Source organism: Hyperolius riggenbachi, chromosome 3, assembly GCF_040937935.1.
Source record: "Hyperolius riggenbachi isolate aHypRig1 chromosome 3, aHypRig1.pri, whole genome shotgun sequence".
NCBI lineage: Eukaryota > Metazoa > Chordata > Amphibia > Anura > Hyperoliidae > Hyperolius > Hyperolius riggenbachi.
This window is the reverse complement of record NC_090648.1, coordinates 160,465,466-160,487,075: the sequence shown is the minus strand read 5'-3', so window position 1 is coordinate 160,487,075 and position 21,610 is coordinate 160,465,466. Positions and strand designations below refer to the sequence as shown.

General features: G+C 48.1%; 1 protein-coding gene and 1 long non-coding RNA gene across 2 annotated transcripts in view; one reads left to right on the top strand and one right to left on the bottom strand.

Annotated features, from left to right (window-relative positions):
- Positions 1-21,610, bottom strand: part of LOC137561203 (uncharacterized) — a 46,283-nt gene that overhangs the window by 16,349 nt on the left and 8,324 nt on the right. The window lies entirely within an intron of this gene.
- The window catches only part of KLHL25 (kelch like family member 25), a 65,229-nt gene continuing 59,281 nt past the window's right edge, over positions 15,663-21,610 (top strand). The window contains exon 1 of the mRNA XM_068272460.1: positions 15,663-15,746. The gene's annotated coding sequence lies outside the window, so the exon portion shown is untranslated. The remainder of the gene's footprint in view (positions 15,747-21,610) is intronic.

The following is a 21,610-nucleotide window of genomic DNA, read 5'->3' as shown; positions in this document are numbered from 1 at the left end:
CAATTCTGCCTTCGTGTCCTGGGCTACCTGTGTGACGTAAATAACACTACAGACCTCTAGTGGTCACGTAAGGTACATGCCACGCTGCCCCTAGTGTCTGTCCTCACATCTCACGAGCGCCTCAGGAGTGAAGAAGGAACAGCTCTCAGGGAAAGTAGAGACAGGGACCAATGTGGCAGACAGGTGAGCTACATGCTGAAATCTATTGAAAATCTGTGTGTAGTGTGTGGAGGGCTTCAAACAGATAAAACCCTCTCTGATCACATAATGATCCTAGAGGGATCTATCTGCTGGCCATATCGACCAGTATATGGCCACCTTAAAATTGACAGGAAGTGGTGACTTAAAGAGAATCTGTATTGTTAAAATCGCACAAAAGTAAACAAACCAGTGTGTTAGGGGACATCTCCTATTCCCCTCTGTCACAATTTCGCCGCTCCCTGCCGCATTAAAATTAGTCAAAATCAGTTTTAAGAAGTTTGTTTGTAAACAAACAAAATGGCCACCAAAACAGGAAGTAGGTTGATGTACAGTATGTCCACACATAGAAAATACACCCATACACAAGCAGGCTGTATACAGCATTCCTTTTGAATCTCAAGAGATCATTTGTGTGTTTCTTTCCCCCTGCAGCTCTCACCCACTAAAGAGTTACAAGCTGATTGTTTCTTCCTGCAGACAGCTCTGCCCGGTGTCAGTAATTCCTCAGTATGTGACTCCTTTCACAACAGAGGAGGATTTACCCAGCTTGTAAAAGACAAGAGAGCAGAGAAAAGCTGGCTAATGTAAATAACACACACACACACACAGGAGTGTGCATAGAGGGGGCCTGGAGGGGGGCGTGTATCACAGATCCACAACACTGAAGTTGGCAGCCTTCCAGACACAGGGCGACAAGTCCGACAGGGGAAAGATTAGCTGATTTATTACAGAGATGGTGATAGTAGAAAGTGCTGCAGTAAGCCAGAGCACATTAGAACAGGTTTAGGAACTTGTAGGATGGTAGAAAACAGGATGAAATTTTTGTTACAGAGTCTCTTTAAACCTCACAGCATCCTGGCCCAGCAAGAAGCAAGTTACAGTGGCTTTGTCTTCTACGGAGGCAGAATATATTTCTGCTGCATATGCCAGACAAGAAAGTATTTGGTTAGGGCAACTACTTGAGGATCGTTGGAAGCCAGTATCGCAATCAACAGTTTTATTTGAGGACAACGATAGATGGATTAATTAAGCTTGAAGACAGTGACCATATCTACACTCAGAACTCAGCATTTTGATGTGAGGCATCATTATATCCATGACCTAATGGAGCAGAGACTGAGAAGATGGCAGCAGATGCTATGACAAAGCCACTATCCAGAGATAAGTTTGTTGACTTTCATTCACAATTGGAATGACAAAAGAAGCAGTTGTTGAGTGGGGGTGTTGAAATGTGTATTTAGCAACAACAGTCTAGTATGTGCATATACAGTGGGTTGCAAAAGTATTCGGCCCCCTTGAAGTTTTCCACATTTTGTCATATTACTGCCACAAACATGCATCAATTTTATTGGAATTCCAAGTAAAAGACTAATACAAAGTGGAGTACACGTGAGAAGTGGATCGAAAATCATACATCATTCCAAACATTTTTTACAAATAAATAACTGCAAAGTGGGGTGTGCGTAATTATTCAGCCCCCTGAGTCAATACTTTGTAGAACCACCTTTTGCTGCAATTACAGCTGCCAGTTGTAATGATCTGCTCAGCTGTCTGCACGGGCAGACAGCTGTTTGTCCATTCTTTAGGTCTGAGTCCTGCAGTCAAGAGACCTGTCTTCGCTTTGCAAGTTTCAGAGTTGCTCTGCTGGTGAGGAATTTGCATCTACTTGTCGTGCAAATTGCCTAGCTGCTTTCTCTGATGGCTTGCAGTACAAAAACCATTTGCTCCCAGAATTCCTGGCTGGTCATGATGGTTTGTTCCTGCTAACTCTCCTGGAGTATCAGCCTTGTTTGTTTGCTAAAGATTATTTTAGAGTAATTCCTTGGGCCTGCACTAGGCATCCCTTCTAGTGCAGTCAGGTTGTATTATCTGTTTTGCCCTGTACTGTCTCTCTGTTGCGATTGTCTTGTCGCCAGCGGCGGTCGACAGGAAATCGTTCTGTCTGTCTGGGAGTGTAAGCCAGAGCTGCGGTTGCTACTGGCTGCTCCATCTGTCTGGATCGCATTCGCCCTAGTGGTAGTGGCAGTGCCTCCTTCTGTATTCTGCCTTAGGGGTGCTAGCTAGAGCAGCGGTTGCTACTGGTAGCCCCATCTGTCTGTCTGGATTGCATCCGCTGTAGCAGCGGTGGTTCCTTCTGTGCTCTGTCTGGGAGTGTAGGCCAGAGCTGCGGTTGCTACTGGTTACTCCTTCTGTCTGTCTTGTCTGGAACAAACGCTTGCTGTAGGCTCGGTGAGGTAACCGTTTAGCAAGCGTTCGCGTTCTCTTTTTCGTGTTTGTGTTACATTGGTTAGTTAGGGTGGCACGCTTATCACTGGGCACCTAATGCGCAGTGATGGTGTCTTAAACGCGTTCGCTGTTGCGAATGAGTGCGGTGTTCGCGTTTAGCTAGCGTTTGTTATTTTCCTTGATGTTCTTATTGTTGTTGCTTGCTGTGCCTTTTGCTACTCTCGTGCTCTGTCCTGCTCGGTCTTGTGTCTGTTGGCAATCGCCAGTCTTGCGATTGCGTTCATACTTTGTTTCTGCTGAGGTGTGTTCACCGTCGCTGGGTGGCGACTAGATTGGTGGACACACATTTATTCTGTCTCTGTGCTCTCTCTCTTTAAGGGCTATCTTGCCCTGCATTGCTTCAACTCGTACAATTCCCTTCTGGCATCTGTGGCCGTGCAGAGGCTGTGCTCGTCTGAACTCCACAGCTCCATCTGCCGGTGGGAATTGCCCTCTACAGGTGCATTGCACCCAAGCTGGGTTCTATCAAATTACACGCTTGTGGAGGATTTCCGCAGTGTCAGCGCACATCTTGTGCGCTGATCATGGAAATAATTCCGCAATCGTTACACCAGTCTTTTAGGGTATGTCTCTACCAGCTTTGCACATCTAGAGACTGAAACCCTTGCCCATTCTTCTTTGCAAAACAGCTCCAGCTCAGTCAGATTAGATGGACAGCGTTTGTGAACAGCAGTTTTCAGATCTTGCCACAGATTCTAGATTGGATTTAGATCTGGACTTTGACTGGGCCATTCTAACACATAGATATGTTTTGTTTTAAACCATTCCATTGTTGCCCTAGCTTTATGTTTAGGGTCATTGTCCTGCTGGAAGGTGAACCTCCACCCCAGTCTCAAGTCTTTTGCAGACTCCAAGCGGTTTTCTTCCAAGTTTGCCCTGTATTTGGCTCCATCCATCTTCCCATCAACTCTGACCAGCTTCCCTGTCCCTGCTGAAGAGATGCACCCCCCGAGCATGATGCTGCCACCACCATATTTGACAGTGGGGATGGTGTGTTCAGAGTGATGTGCAGTGTTAGTTTTCCGCCACACATAGCGTTTTGCATTTTGGCCAAAAAGTTCAATCATCTCATCTCATCTGACAAGAGCACCTTCTTCCACATGGTTGCTGTGTCCCCCACATGGCTTGTGGCAAACTGCAAACTGGACTTCTTATGCTTTCTGTTAACAATGCCTTTCTTCTTGCCACTCTTCCATAAAGGCCAACTTTGTACAGTGCATGACTAATAGTTTTCCTATGGACAGAGTCTCCCACCTGAGCTGTAGATCTCTGCAGCTCGTTCAGAGTCACCATGGACCTCTTGAATGCATTTCTGATCAGCGCTCTCCTTGTTCGGCCTGTGAGTTTAGGTGGATGGCCTTATCTTGGTAGGTCTACAGTTGTGCCATACTCCTTCCATTTCTGAATGATCGCTTGAACAGCGCTCCGTGGGATGTTCAAGGCTTTGTAAATCTTTTTGTAGCCTAAGCCTGCTTTAAATTTCTCAATAACTTGATCCCTGACCAGGGGCGTAACTAGGCCCCACCGGGCCCCCCTGCAAAATTTCAGAGCGGGCCCCCCCCCCCTCCCTGGGGCCCGCTCGGGGCCCGCTCGGGGCCGTGGTGTGGGAGCTGGAGGGGTGGCAGCATGAGGGGAAAGCCTTGGCCACAGTCGGCGGGGAGAGGGGAAGATCCCCCCTCTCCCTAACCTCGGGGCTCTCCCCTCTGCGCTTCCCTCCAGCTAACGTTATACTGTGGGCAGCGGGCAGCGGCGGGCAGATACATACCTTCCTTGCGTTCCACCGCATAATCTTCGCTCTGGCGTCTGGCGTCACTTCCGGAAGTGACGTCATAGGCGCAGGTGCTGCAGGGCCTATCGGTACGCCAGTGTCCCTGACCTGTCTTGTGTGTTCTTTGGACTTCACGGTGTTGTTGCTCCCAATATTCTCTTAGACAACCTCTGAGGCCCTCACAGAGCAGCTGTATTTGTACTGATATTAGATTACACACAGGTGCGCTCTATTTAGTCATTAGAACTCATCAGGCAATGTCTATAGGCAACTGACTGCACTCAGATCAAAGGGGGCCGAATAATTATGCACACACCACTGTGCAGTTATTTATTTGTAGAAAATGTTTGGATTTATGTATGATTTTTGTTCCACTTCTCACGTGTACACCACTTTGTGTTGGTCTTTCATGTGGAATTCCAATAAAATTGATTAATGTTTGTGGCAGTAATATGACAAAATGTGGAAAACTTCAAGGGGGCCGAATACTTTTGCAACCCACTGTATATGCATTATTAGCTAAAAACAAAGGATGGCAGTGTGTTTTTGAAGCAAATATCTTTCTACATCCTGTGTCTGTAAAGTGAGTTGTGAATAAAGTTGTTTTTGTTTGCTTGGTGTCTAACATCCAAAAGAGCCATTAGTCATGAGGCTGATTAATATCTGTTTCTCCTGCATTCATACACTGCTTCACACTAAGAAGCTAGATTTATATAGTCTTTCTAAGATGCACAAATCAGGATTTAAGAGTTACAGCACTAAGTGTCTAAGTGTACTTTAGTAAATTATTTAGTGACCAATTTATTACACAGCAGAGGAATTTTCAAGTCTGTGGGAATAACCTATATTTCTGTACTGGCTAAATAAAAGACAAGATAAATAGCAGTTATATTGCGCTTTTTTTCCTGGCCGACTCAAAGCACCAGAGCTGCAGCCACTAGGACGCGCACTATAGGCAGTAGCAGTGTTAGGGAGTCTTGCCCAAGGTCTCCTACTGAATAGGTTCTGGCTTACTGAAGAGGAAGAGACTAGATTTGAATCCAGATTGCCTGTGTCACAGGCAGAGCCCTTACAGTGAAGAACCAGAGTTGAGAGTGATATGGAGACTGCCATATTTGTTTCCTTTTAAATAATACCAGTTGCCTGGCAGCCCTACTGATCTATTTGGCTTCAGTAGTGTCTGAAGTACACCAGAAACAAGCATGCAGTTAATCTTGTCAGATCTGACAATATTGTCAGAAACACCTGATCTGCTGCATGCTTGTTTAGGGTTTACAGTTAAGTGTTAGAAGCAAAGGATCAGCAGGACAGCCAGGCGACTAGTATTGTTTAAAGGGAAATAAATATGGCAGCCTCCATATAACTCTCACCACTGGTTCACGTTAAGCAGTTTACTATCCAGCCACTGTAATCCCATCTCCTCACTCAAAGTTATTTCCAATTATTATCTTTTGAAAGCAGTAAGGAGCTAAAACAGTTGGTTTCATTTTTTATGTATAGAGAGAAAGGCTGGATAACACTGATAGGCAGTTCTCTAATTGGCCTTTGTGATCTCAAAAAGGAACAGATTTGCCTGAAACTGTATGCAATCAGTGACTGTTTAAGGGGTGTGACTATATTGGCCCACCCCCCTCCCCTTCCCCCACAGGGATCTGTCGGATTCCCCTCCACAGGAGCTGAGGGGGCCTGGGAGCTAGGGTTGCCCATTTCTGGCTTACGAATGTAATGGCCGCCGGTGAGTTTGGCACAGGGCAAGCCAAATGATGGCTCTCCCTGCTGCCGCTAAACTCCTTGGCGGCATCAAATTCTATTCCCCCTCCGAGTTGTATCAACTCGGAGGTAGGTGTAATTCGGGGTCTGTAGATCGTTCTATCCCCGAATTACTGTTGCACGGAGCACGCATCATACCGTTGCTGCTATGACAGCGCTGAGTGCAGTTTTCCGAAGTTACCTGCTATGCATTCCTGTTCATTATGCAGAGTGGCACGGAGCGCAGCTTTATACATTGCTTGCTCCTGGCGGCAGTTCAGGTCCCACTTCACTTCCTCTTCAGTTTGCAAGTGCTGAGTAGCCAGCCAATCACCATGTGGCTTCAGTCCCATACCATGTGACAGAGGACGACTATTGTTATGCCCCTGGACTGTTCAGTAATTGCAGTGCCAAAACTGCTGGCGTAGATCTGATTGCAGCTGTACATTCATATCTAGTATGTTATATCAAATAGAGGTCTCTGGAGCATTTCAGTGATGCATTCTATCTCGATCCTAAAACCTGGTGCCAGCATCAACACCACCAGCGCCAAATTCAAAACATACATCAACATTGTTTTTTTCCCCCTTCTATGAATGTATGTCATCTCTTGACAATTTTGAACAACGACCGACTCTGGAAAAATAACTACTTGAAATGTGTGCCAAAAATGCCAGGCGTAACTGATCACATTTGAACAGTGACGTGATGTCACTCAGAGGTCTTTGGTGCAACTATAGAAAACGTCTGTTCTGAGATTGCCAGTAATTGTCAGCAAGTGTCTGCAGTGAATGTTGGAACCTGCATGGCTCATAGCTGCCAAGAGTGCACTCAAGATGAAGAAAGAAACAGAAAATTACAGATGAATAATGAAGATAAAAAAGACAAGAAAAAAATGAGGTAACTTAAAATGGACACATTTAATGTTCCTAGAAGTTTTATGACTCTTAAAGTACCCCTGACCCCGATCTTGGCACCAAAATTTTAAAAATTGTTTTTGTTACTGGTGCTGTGCATCCAGCACACAGCACCATCCTTCCACCACCAGTGTCCTCTGTAGCCGCTGTTCTACTCAGTCGTAATGTTCGACTGAGCAGAAAGTCAAATATGGGCAGGGAGGAAGTTGTAGTCCTTTCTCCCCTCTGCCCGTCCATATATCAGCCCCCTCCACTCACCGCTGCAGTTCTCCATATGATCCAGTGCACACAGCGGGCCTCAGAGCTGCACTGTGTGTGGGATTGTGATAACTGAGGTTGGATATCCTTTCTGACCTCAATCACCACAAGCCCACACACAGCGCAGCTCCCCTGCACGCTGTGTGCAGTGGATCATAAGGGGAACCATAGCGGCGAGTGGAGGGGGCTGAATTATGGACGGCCAGAGGGGAGGAAGAACTGCCACAGGGAGCGCTGGAGGTAAAAGGATGGTGTTGTGCGCTAGTCGCATGCGCAGTAGGCCCAGACTGACGTGACTAAGCCTATTATAGGGAGTGATCACGGCTGAACGGTGAACCGCGGGAGGACAGCGTGGGACTCACATGGGTTTATGCTGCAGGAAGAAGCCACGGGTGAGTATCAAATCTTCGTTTTAGGTCAGCTCTGGTACACTTTAAGGGGTTCTGAACTGTTAATAACAGTGTATTCTTAAGTGTGTCCCTTTTTCTGTGGTTGTGCAGTGGTACTGCGCAGGCACAGAGTGCTCTGTGGCCACAGCAGCCCGACTGGCCGAACTTACAGGGCTTGTAACGGGAGGAGGCGGAGGAAGAAGGTGTGGGAGCAATCTCTGCAGAGGGGGGTGGAGGAAGCCGCAGGTATGTAAAAAACTTTTATGTTGTTTGTTTCAGGGTCACTTTGCACAATTTTGTCTCCCACAGTTCATAATTCCTCTCATAACCTGTTGCCATTTTGATTTAAGAGATGGGTTAACCAGCCTGGTTCTGCTTTCTAATCTTATCTTGTGAATTACAATAGATCGCATCCCTGCGGCTGAACTCTAATTAAATCCCCCCAAACTCCTCTCGCAAAATCCACGACTTTCTAGGTCGTGGATTTTGCTGCCCCAAGAGGCAGAGCTTTCAGCTGTAGCTTTTCCTCCATGCGCGTCAATCCGCACGTATCTCCGCCTCTCCCACGCCACTCTCAGAGAAGGAAAACTGAGAGCGGCGGGTGGAGACGGAGAGACGCGCTGATAGACGCATGTAGAGGCAGAGCTGCAGCCGAAAGCTCTGCCTCTCACGGAAGCGCTCCCTGCAGTGTGCCCCGGGGAGTTTGGGGGGCATTTACTGTAGTTAGAGTTCAGCCGCGGGGATGCAGCGTTTTAGTTAGGGCAATAATGTTAAAGAGGTTTTTGAAATAAAAAGCTGAATTTTAGGAGACTTCAGAGTCTCTTTAAAGTGTACCAGAGCTGACCTAAAACGAAGATTTGATACTCAACTGCGGCTTCCTCCTGCAGCATAAACCCGTGAGTCCCACGCTGTCCTCCCGCTGTCCGCCGTTCAGCCGCGATCAGTGTGTGCAATTTATCCTCTGTCAGCGATCTACTGTAATTCACAAGATAAGATTAGAAAACAGAATCAGGCTGGTTAACCCATCTCTTAAATCAAAAAGGCAACAGGTTATGAGAGGAGTTATGAACTGTGGGAGACAAAATTGTGCCAAGTGACCCTGAAACAAACAACATAAAAGTTTTTTACATACCTGCGGCTTCCTCCACCCCAAATCAGAGGTGCCCACACTTTTTTGGTTCGTGAGCTACTTTAACTGCTTGCCGACCGCGTCACGCCGATGGGCTTGGCCGCGGCGGCAGCCCCAGGACCACCTAACACCGTAAAGTCCTGGGGCTCTGTTTTGCAGGAGATCATGAGCTGGCTGCGTGCGCATCTCCTGCTCCGCTCCGCCTTCAGTCTCCGATCGGAAGACTGTTAGACAGCGAAACCGCCGTCTAATTCCATTGTACTTCCATTGTATAGTGCAGCGATCTGCAGCAGCGCTGTACTGGGGACAGCCGTGTGTCATGGCTGTCCAGAGGCATAGCTAGGGGACAAAGACAATTAATGCGCCCCCTAAGGTGAAGGGGCGTGGCCAAATGTGGGCGTGGTTATGGGTGGAGCCAAATGTACTTGGAGGTTAGCAGGCTCACGCTCACCCACCCTCCCTCAGTATGTACCTTCCAGCATGTTCCAAGACAAATTCAGCAATCATGGGCTCCCCCAATCAAGACAAATTCCACAATCATGAGGCCCCCAACAAGACAAATTTAGCAATCATGAGGCCCCCAACAAAACAAATTCAGCAATCATGAGGCCCCTAACAAGACAAATTCAGCGATCTTGAGGCCCCCAACAAATCATGAGGCCCCCAACAAGACAAATTCAATAACCATGAGGCCCCCAACAAGACAAATTCAGCAGTCATGAGCAGGGCCGGGCCGAGGCATAGGCTGGAGAGGCTCCAGCCTCAGGGCGCAGTGTAGGAGGGGGCGCAGAATTCATTCAGCTGTCATTCCTAATTGTGTTTGAAGCAGAAAGAAATAAGAAAAGGGGATACATGGAAGTGACTGCAAGCCAGATAACTAGATATTAAGGTGTTGGGGAGGTTGTGGGCTCTGTGGCGCCTCTTAGTCTAATAGCAATCAGTGTGTGACGGCTGGGGTGGGAGGGATGGAGGGGCGCACTTTGGTGTCTCAGCCTTGGGTGCTGGAGGACCTTGTCCCGGCTCTGGTCATGAGGCACATAAATAGACAGCATTTCACATAAATAGGCAGAATGCCCACTTAATATGGTAGACACCTCTCACCTGGCAGCAGTTCCCCAAAATACACTCAATCTGACAGCAGTGGTTCCCCAAAAATAGGTAGCCCCAGGTCTATAGGTGTCCCCAGAATAGGTGGCCAGCAGTATAGATGTCCCCAGAACAGGTAGCCAGGGGTAGAGATGTCCACAGAACAGGTAGCCAAGGGTATATGTGCCCAGTATATGTAGTTAGGGGTATATGTGCCCAATATATGTAGGCAGGGGTATATGTGCCCAGAATAGGTAGCCAGGGGTATATGTGCCCAGTATATGTAGTTAGGGGTATATGTGCCCAATATATGTAAGCAGGGGTATATGTGCCCAGAGTAGGTAGCCAGGGGTATATGTGCCCAGTATATGTAGTTAGGGGTATATGTGCCCAATATATGTTAGGGGTATATGTGCCCAGAGTAGGTAGCCAGGGGTATATGTGCCCAGTATATGTAGTTAAGGGTATATGTGCCCAATATATGTAGGCAGGGGTATAGGTGCCGCCCAGAGTAGGTAGCCAGGTGTCCCCCTCCCCAGCAGGAGGGGAGCAGCGCAGAGAAGAGGGAGGGCTGTGAGCAGCGGTAGGGAAGGGGGGCAATCTCCCCCCTCCTTCCCTCACCTTAGGTGCTCTCCCTCCCTTGCTCTCCCCTCAATTACTGTCCGGGTGGCTCGTGGCTGGCAGCGGCGGGCGGAACTTACCTCCGTCTCGTCGCAGCGCCGGATGGATCTGCCGCTACTCTGGTCTGGTCCAGACCAGAGCAGCGGCTGCGGGACCCGAACTTCCGGCCGGCGCTGGAGCGAGACGGAGGTGAGTTCCGCCCGCCGCTGCCAGCCACCCGGACAGTAATGGAGGGGAGAGCGAGGGAGGGAGAGCACCTAAGATGAGGGAAGGAGGGGGGTGATTGCCCCCCTTCCCCTCCGTCCGCACAGCTCTCCCTCTTCTCTGCGCTGCTCCCCTCCCCCTCCCAAAAAAACCCCCAAAAAAACCCTGCAGCTCAGCTAGGCGGAGGGCGCCCTTGGGGAGCCGGCGCCCCGGGGCACTTGTCCTACCCCGACCCCCCCTAGCTCCGCGCCTGTGGCTGTCCCCCTGGGGGACTCAGAAGTGATCCGCTGTGATAGGCTGAAGCCTATCATAGCCGATCGCTGTGACAGGCAGACGGGGGGAGGGTCATGTAATTAATGAAAAAAAAATTGAATTTTAATAGAAAATAAATACTATAAATATTTATTTAAAAAACTTGTGTGCTGCGTTGTGCAGCCCTGCAGCTTGGTCTTAAAGCTGCAGTGGCCTATTTAACACAAAAAGGCATGGTGTTTGGGGGGGGGGGGGGGGGGGGGGATAAAGCCTGTGGTCCTAAAGAGGTTAACAATTAGCAAGTTGAAATGATCTAACTATGTACAATTTTAAGAGCACAATTGTATATACAGAATGGAAAATGTAGTGCAGTTGGGATCTACCATGAAGTCCTTCATGATCTACTGGTAGATAGCGATCTACCCAATGGGCACCCCTGGTATAAAGCTTTTCTCATTAATCGTCTCTGGTACACTTTAAGCTAGATAGATTTGTTAGTTAAATTTTTGGAGTGTAAGCAGTTGATGGTGCAACTGTACCAAATTCTTCCTTTTTAGCATTATAAGTGCAAGTGGGGTAGTTAAGATAAGTGATGATCCATATGCCCTTATACAGCTTGTTTACTGTTCTAGGAAGTTAACCGGTCCTGTAACTGTCATGCGTGTCCTCCCTCCCCCCCAACAGCCGTGTGCCCCCCTTCCCTCTCCTTCACTTTGGCAAGTGGCCGTCAGCTTCTGCATTGCAATGCATGGACTCAGCTGCGTCCACACAGGCGCGGAGCTAGGGGGGGTCGGGGTAGGACAAGTGCCCCGGGGCGCCTGGTCCCCGAGGGCGCCCTCAGCCTGGCTGAGCTGCGGGGTTTTTTTTTTTTTTGCGGCGGAGGGGAAGGGGGCCAGCGCAGAGAAGAGGGAGAGCTGTGCGGATGGTGGGGAAGGGGGGCCATCTCCCCCCTCCTTCCCTCACCTTAGGTGCTTTCCCTCCCTCGCTGTCCCCTCCAATGTCCTCCGGGTGGCTGGCCTGGCAGCGGCAGGCGGAACTCACCTCCGTCTCGCTCCAGCGCCGGCCGGAAGTTCGGGTGACGCAGCCGCTGCTCTGGTCTGGACCAGACCAGAGTAGTGGCAGATCCATCCGGCGCTGCGACGAGACGGAGGTAAGTTCCGCCCGCCACTGCCAGCCACCCGGACATTGGAGTGGACAGCGAGGAAGGGAGAACAGCTCTTCCTCTTCTCTGCGCTGCTCCCCTCCTGCTGGGGAGGGGGACACCTGACCTGGCTACCTACTCTGGGCACATATACCCCTGCCTACATATACTGGGCATATACCCCTGGCTACCTACTCTGGGCACATATACCCCTGGCTACCTACTCTGGGCACATATACCCCTGGCTACCTACTCTGGGCACATATACCCCTGCCTACATATACTGGGCATATACTCCTGGCTACCTACTCTGGGCACATATTCCCCTGGCTACCTACTCTGGGCATATATACCCCTGGCTACCTACACTGGGCACATATACCCCTGGCTACCTACTCTGGGCACATATACCCCTGCCTACATATACTGGGCATATACCCCTGGCTACCTACTCTGGGCACATATACCCCTGGCTACCTACTCTGGGCACATATACCCCTGGCTACCTACTCAGGGCACATATACCCCTGGCTACCTACTCAGGGCACATATACCCCTGGCTACCTACTCTGGGCACATATACCCCTGGCTACCTACTCTGGGCACATATACCCCTGCCTATATATACTGGGCATATACCCCTGGCTACCTACTCTGGGCACATATACCCCTGGCTACCTACTCTGGGCACATATACCCCTGCCTACATATACTGGGCATATACCCCTGGCTACCTACTCTGGGCACATATTCCCCTGGCTACCTACTCTGGGCACATATACCCCTGGCTACCTACTCTGGGCACATATACCCCTGGCTACCTACTCTGGGCACATATACCCCTGGCTACCTACTCTGGGCACATATACCCCTGCCTACATATACTGGGCATATACCCCTGGCTACCTACTCTGGGCACATATACCCCTGGCTACCTACTCTGGGCACATATACCCCTGGCTACCTACTCAGGGCACATATACCCCTGGCTACCTACTCAGGGCACATATACCCCTGGCTACCTACTCTGGGCACATATACCCCTGGCTACCTACTCTGGGCACATATACCCCTGCCTATATATACTGGGCATATACCCCTGGCTACCTACTCTGGGCACATATACCCCTGGCTACCTACTCTGGGCACATATACCCCTGGCTACCTACTCTGGGCATATGTACCCCTGCCTACATATACTGGGCATATACCCCTGGCTACCTACTCTGGGCACATATACCCCTGGCTACCTACTCTGGGCACATATACCCCTGCCTACATATACTGGGCATATACCCCTGGCTACCTACTCTGGGCACATATACCCCTGGATACCTACTCAGGGCACATATACCCCTGGCTACCTACTCAGGGCACATATACCCCTGGCTACCTACTCTGGGCACATATACCCCTGGCTACCTACTCTGGGCACATATACCCCTGCCTACATATATTGGGCACATATACCCCTAACTACATATACTGGGCATATATACCCCTGGCTACCTACTCTGGGCACATATACCCCTGGCTACCTACTCTGGGCACATATACCCCTGCCTACATATATTGGGCATATATACCCCTAACTACATATACTGGGCATATACCCCTGGCTACCTACTCTGGGCACATATACCCCTGGCTACCTACTCTGGGCTCATATACCCCTGGCTACCTACTCTGGGCACATATACCCCTGCCTACATATACTGGGCATATACCCCTGGCTACCTACTCTGGGCACATATACCCCTGGCTACCTACTCAGGGCACATATACCCCTGGCTACCTACTCTGGGCACATATACCCCTGCCTACATATACTGGGCACATATACTCCTAACTACATATACTGGGCATATACCCCTGGCTACCTACTCTGGGCACATATACCCCTGGCTACCTACTCTGGGCACATATACCCCTGCCTACATATACTGGGCACATATACCCCTAACTACATATACTGGGTACATATACCCCTGGCTACATATACCGGGCATTTATACCCCTGGCTACATATACTGGGCACATATACCTCTGGCTACATATACTGGGGACACATACCCCTGCCTACATATACTGGGCACATATACCCCTGGCTACCTGTTCTGTGGACATCTCTACCCCTGGCTACCTGTTCTGGGGACATCTATACTGCTGGCCACCTATTCTGGGGACACCTATAGACCTGGGGCTACCTATTTTTGGGCAAGCACTGCTGTCAGATTGAGTGTATTTTGGGGAACTGCTGCCAGGTGAGAGGTGTCTACCATATTAAGGGGACATTCTGCCTATTTATGTGAAATGCTGTCTATTTATGTGCCTCATGACTGCTGAATTTGTCTTGTTGGGGGCCTCATGGTTACTGAATTTGTCTTGTTGGGGGCCTCATGATTTGTTGGGGGCCTCAAGATCGCTGAATTTGTCTTGTTAGGGGCCTCATGATTGCTGAATTTGTCTTGTTAGGGGCCTCATGATTGCTGAATTTGTCTTGTTGGGGGCCTCAGGATTGCTAAATTTGTCTTGTTGGGGGCCTCATGTTTGCTCATGATTGCGGAATTTGTCTTGATGGGGGGGGGGGGGCTCATGATTGCTGAATTTGTCTTGGAACATGCTGGAAGGTACATACTGAGGGAGGGTGGGTGAGCGTGAGCCTGCTAACCTCCATGTACATTTGAAGGGGCGTGACCAAATGTGGAGTACCCATAACCACGCCCACATTTGGTGACGACCCTTCACCTTAGGGGGCGCATTAATAGTCTTTGTCCCCGGGCGCTGAAAACCCTAGCTACGCCTCTGCGTCCACACAGTGCATTACAACCGCCAATTAGATATATAGATGGAAAACACTTTCAACACCTGTTTTCTGCAATTCAAATGTGCCTTTTTACGTATGGCTTTACAGGTCCTTTAAAGGGGACTTGCACAGGATAAGGAAAACAGAGAAATGCACCCTGTAAGGTTTTAGAGAGAGAGAAAAGCCTGCCTAATTCCCCCATCATCTTCAGTGTAATTTGATCTCTTAGCTGTGTCAGCGCAGAAATTCAGCAGCTCTTGGCAGACGCAGCTAATAAGTAAACACAGGTTGGTAACCCTTTGTCTGCTTCCATGAAAGCAGGAACTAGATCCACAGCAGCTTTATTGCAGCAGTTCTGTAAGCTGTAACTAAATTGTTATGATGTTGCTCATCTTTTAGAGCAGAGTGTAAAGTTGTGAGTTCAAGTCCACTTTAACTGATTTAAATATAGGAAAAGTTCTTCTGCTGCCGTTTGAAGTTAGATTGGATAGCTTGCTATCGCTTGTGTATTTACATTCCTCAGTGTCCGTGAGCCAGATGTGAAGAAGACAACTTTCACTACAGTACATGCCCCTCCCAGCGTGCTGCTGCTCTCCTCTCCCCTGCCATCCAATAATAATCACTCCCAGAAGTGCTGTCCCAGGACTCTCCTGCGCTCCATAGAGATCAGCACCACCTCCCACGGCGAGTCTCATCTTTTCCCACTCCTCCCTCCCCTCTCAGCTCATTGGCTTCATGCCGAGACACCCCGCCCTCCTTTTCTTCCTGGTGCTCTGCCATTGGCTGGCGGGATTGTCAGTCGGGCAGCCTCGCTGAAAGAGCTAGTTTGTTTTGAGGGTCTCCTCATTGTGCTGCACATTGATGGGGAGGTCGGCTATGGTGAGAGGCGGCGGTGACCCGGCGGCACATACACCTCGTGCTGCGGGTAGCTGTGTGCTGGTAAGCTGCGTGTCACTGTGCAGTACTGTGGCTGCTGTGTGCAGAGGGCTGTGCTGGGGACTTGCTTTGTGTTCAGGGGGGGGGGCAGCAGCGTCTGATGCCAGGGCTTGTTATGTACTTGGGAGGCTTCTACACTGCGCTATGGGAGACTGGGAGATATAATGAGCTATAGAGTGCTGCTGGAACTTGTGGCAGCCAGGGACCTCTCTCCTCCCCTCTGATGCTACTTTTTACCCATTGGACTTGCCTCTGATGCTACTTCTTACCTATGCTTCTCTCCTCCCCTCAGATGCTACTTCTCACCTATGGGGACTTCCCTCCTTCTCTCTGATGCTACTAATTCTCACCTCTGGGGACTCCACTCTGATACTACTTCTCCCTCTGGGTACTTCTCTCCTTCCCTCTGATGTTACTCCTCACCTCTGGGTAGTTCTATTCCTTTCCTCTGATACTACTTTGCACCTTTAGTTCCTTCTCTCGTTCCTTCTGATGCTACTCCTCACCTCTAGGGACTTCTCTCCTTCCCTCTGATGCTACTCATCACCTATGGGAACTTCTCTCCTTTTGAAGCTATTTCTCACCTCTAGGGACTTCTCTCCTTCCCTCTGATGCTACTCATCATCACCTATGGGTACTTCTCTCCTCTCCTTCCTTCTGATGCTGCTCCTCACATCTGGGGACTTCTCTCCTTCCCTCTGAAGCTACTCCTCACCTTTAGAGGAGTTAGCTGTGGTGCTTTACAGAGTCAGATCACTAAATGAACCTCAGATAAGCACCCAATCTAATATCTACCATAATCTTTTGGGTTGTTTTGTTAATATATAGTTTGTTGGGGGGAGCGGGGGTACAACCTCCATGCAGATAGAACACTGGCTGTGATTTAAACATGGGACAGTAGTATCTACTATGCCATTGTGTTGTTCATAGTTTGCCATTCTGTGTAAGTGATTTTTTTCCACAGAATTTTTACAATCTAATTGCACTATGTTTCCTTGATTTCCCTCCCTTCATGTATGTCAAGCTTAAAATCCTTCTTGGCAGATTTTATAGTTGTGTCCAGGACCTAGCAGAGGGATTATCGTACCTGTAAGATGGCATAAACATTATGCAGGGCTGTGGAGTCGGAGTCGAGGAGCAATTTTGGGTACCTGGAGTTGGAGTTGGTGGTTTCATAAACTGAGGGGTCTGAGTCGGATGATTTTTGTACCAAATCCATAGCCCCGACATTATGATCTAGCTATTGCATTATCTATTGTAATATAAAAAAATAAATATATATATATATATATATATATATATATATATATATATATATATATATATATATATATATATATATATATATTCTTTACTAGTCAAGAACAGTATATAGTGGCAGTGAACAGGGTGCAGGGTTCTCTCCAGAATTTTTTTCCAGCCGGGTGGCATGAAAAAGTAGCCGGGTGGGGTGCGACGGGGGTGGGAATGCTTACAGCATAGGACATCCCTGCACCCCCTATCACGTCCCATTCATCCCTGCACTCCCTATCACGTACCATGCATTGGTACACCTCCTATCACATTCCATGCATTGCTGCAATCCCTATCACGTCCCTGTATCCCATATCACATCCCATCCAGTACTGCAACCCCTGTCATGTCCCATGCACACCTGACAACACAAACAATACTGGGTCCTATTTCCTTATAACAGGTTATTGCACTCTCAAACATTTTATACACTACTGCACCACTAACACATTCCACATATTACTGCACGTCAGTAGGCCCCCATACAGCACCCACCACACTCCACATATTACAGCACCGACCCTCAAACTTCATAGCGGATTAGTGATCACATCCCAGCAATCTCCTTACATTACAGAGCATACATTACTGCACATACATATTACAGCACATCACAATACATTACAGAGCATACATTACTGCACATACATTATATTACAGCACAATACATTGCAGCCCATGCATGACAGCACAATACATTACTGCACATACATTACAGAGCATACATTACTACACATACATTACAGCACAATACATTACTGCACATACATTACATTACTGCACAATACATTGCAGCCCATGCATTATATTACAGCACAATACATTGCAGCCCATGCATTACTACAACCATTATATTTATAAATTACAAAACCATTCCATACCACTGATTATTACACCCTACAGTATAGGGCATCGCTCTGCACTGATCCTGTGTGCTTGCACTCTTACAACACCTCCCCCTCCCCTTAGCCAATGTCACCCCCCTACTCACTCCATTGGCAGCCATGTAGTATTACCCGACCACCAGCACTCGTTCCTGTCGGTCACCGAGCTCTGTGCACGCCAGGATGTTGTAATATCTGTCTAGTGGGGCCTCTGTTGGAACAAGGTGACCCGCTTCCCAGCCCACTAGTCCTGGAGACTTGATCAGCTGCAGCACAGGGGAGCACTGGCCAGGCCGCTCTACCGACGGGGGAGAAGTACTAGAGGACTGGAGGATGTGCTCCTTGGTTCCTGCAGCCATCCGTGTGCCGATGTGCGCTACTGTACACCCTCACAGAGCGGATCTTTCTTTACATAGTTGCCCCGAGTTCCCGCAGCGCTGCCCGCCCGTAGAGTCACTCAGACCTCCAGATCAGCGGCAGCCGGCAAGGATATGAGAGAGGGGAGCGATTTGCGGTAACGCGCCATAGACTTCAAATACAGGAAGTGACATCACTTTCTGCATTAGAAGTCTATTCCCCTCTCTCATATCCTTGCTGGCTGCCGCTGATCTGGAGGTCTGAGTGACCGGGCGGGCAGCGCTGCGGGAACTCGGGGCAGCTATGCAAAGGGAGATCCGCTCTGTGAGAGTGTACAGTAGCGCACATCAGCACACGGACAGCAAAGCAGAAGGACTGTTTTAAAATTCGGGTGGGCCTTGGATAACACCTGGGCGGGGCTTGAAAACAGCTGGGCGGCCCGCCCACTTAATTAGTCCTGGGGAGAACACTGGGGTGTGAAGTGCTCATTGTGGCAGAAAATGATCATTAGGTACTGCATTGTTACGCGTGTGCTATAAGATGATCATCTCAACTCGTGATGTGAGTTTGAGCATTGTATATTCATTGAGGAAAAAAAATGTCAGTGGAATAAGATTTAAAGGCCATCTGTAGTGAGGGTTATATGGACCCTGTCATACTTATTTTCTTTTAAGCAAAACCCGTTGCCTGACTTTCCTACGATCATCTGCCTCTAATACTTTTAGCCTTATGCTACGTACACACATACGACAACGATCGTTCGTATCACACGACGAACGATGGTTTAATAAGACATAATTAAACGGTCGTTGAAAGAAGGTTTACACGGGAACAACGATAAGATCGTTTGAAAACGAACGATATGGAAATGATGTACGAATTTACATATTGTGAACGATCTCATCATTATTCAGAACGGAACACATGTTTAAATGAATGGCCTGTAGATTGAAGGAAGTAACGTAATTAAAACGAGCGTTCCATACTGTACACTACAAATTTGCATACTGTACCAACTTGTAAGTTTAATGTCATTTTTATTCAGCACTAACTAAACTTTAAATATCCTATCCTGTTACAATTACAATCATTGTTTAATGTGACACATTATATAACATAGGACACAATCATTAAACAAACGTTCCATCACGGCAAGTACAGTCATATAGATTTGAAGCGATGTGCACATGTCCAGCCTACTAGTACGAACAACCGTTTGCTAACGATGTACTATTTTTTCAAACGATCGTCGTTTAGAAAAATCCGCCACGGCCGAACTTTCGTTTACAACGATCTGGCCCGGGTGTCGTTGGAGTTAATTGTCGTTGGCTTCTTTTTTGCAATGATCGTCGTTTGAAATGATCGGGGAACGATCGTTTCAAACGACTATAGTCGCACGTGTGTACGCACCATTAGACTCTGAACAAGCATGCTGCAGAACAGGTGTTTCTGACATTTTTAGATTAAATGCATGCTTGTTTCTGGAGTGATTACTGTATATGATCACTACTGCAGCCAAAAAGATCAGCAGGGCTTTTTATACAAATATATGCAGCTTGAAAATGGACCAATCAGTTTAAACCTGGGTTTAGATTGATTGGTCCATTTTCAAACTGCATACACTTGCATAATTTTGGAAGAATTTGCATCTCATTGATCATCCCTACTTAGAACCCATTCAGTAAATGAGAGCCTGCTACCTGTTTGGCAGAAAAATTGAATGTAGTGTCTCTGCCAGTTGGCAAACTAATCCCACGTATAATCAGCATAACACCTAATTACTGCATCACATTGCCTCAGCTAACTTCTGTACTTGCTCATGCATTAGAAAACTATCATGCCTTTTTTTTTTTTTTACCTGACACTGATCCAGTAATTAGGCACTGTTCCCATCTGAGCGGAGAACAGACATTTTTTGTCCATTCTCCGCTCATCGGTAAACTGACTGTGAACGGCTACTTTTTTACAAGTAGGAGCTGTTCACACTTGTCATGCTGCAATGGGTCCACGGGATCCGTTGCGGTAAGTAGGCCACATCTCTGTGCCGTCCGTAATAATCATGGGTAGCTGGATGCATTCCGCCATATAGCCTATGGGGGTTTGCATTGTACCATTGGAACTGACACTACACTTTTGTCCAGCACAAGAGTGAACACAACCTTAATCCAGCATCTTCATCAGTCAAACCATGCTGTTCAATACTGCCAACTGTATTGAACTACATGGTTTGACTGATGGAAGTGCTGGATTAATTACTGGATCAGTGTCAGGTCAAATAGCGTAGTCATGGTGGATGGTGATTGCAGCATAGCATGTGGGCACCTTATAACCTGTTCAGTGGCAGTGGGGTTAATTGTGTCTAATTGGATGTATGCCCATTTTAATCCCCAAATGATTTGGTTACAGCAGTCTTAGGGCTGGTTTACCGCCATTTGCACGAACGGTGATCCTGCTTGCTTACCGCCGCATCTCTGTGTCACCCTGCGGTGGTGAAAACAGCCGGAAGCCTTCAAAAGCCACTGGAAGATGTCAAATGCTTTTCCGCAAGCTTGCATGATTTACAGTTAGATTTCACTAATCTGATCAGATTGGTTACGAGATTTTTGTCTATTAGTGGTCCCAAACATTAATTTCTGATCGTTCATATGAAGAATCTTCCATACACGATCGTTCGGCAAATTGTATCATTAGTGGCCACCTTGAGCCAGCTACTGTTTCTCATGTGCCTAGGCCCAGAAAGTACACATGCAGAGAGACTTGGCACGGATGTTTACAGGCTTTTTCTTTTTAAAATGAGCATTGTAGTGAGCATGTAAACGTTGCATAGAATACCACTGGTGAGCACTTCCTCAGGTTTGACCCACATTCCTGTTAAAGTGTACCTGAAGCTAAGATTGGAATAAAATAAAAAATACTTACCGTATATACTCGGCTACAAGTCGACCCCGTGTATAAGTCGACCCCAATATTTGACCCTCAAAAGCTGGAATTTTCCAATTATTCATGTACAAGTCTACCCAACAAAGTTAATGGCTGTACTTGCGGATCAGGATGGGTTAATGGCTGCACTGCATAAAGTATTGTAGTCAATAACCCCTCTTGGCCCACCAAGTACAGCAAATAACTCCTCCAGGACACACATGCAGCCATGAGCCCTCTGCTTGTAACTCCCTCCCACCCACCATCACCCATGGGAGCTGTCTGTCTGCATTTCCCCCCACCCACCACCACCCATGGGAGCCATCTGTCTGCATTTACCCCCACCCACCATCACCCATCGGAGCCGTCTGTCTGCATTTCCCCCCACCCACCATCACCCATGGGAGCCGTCTG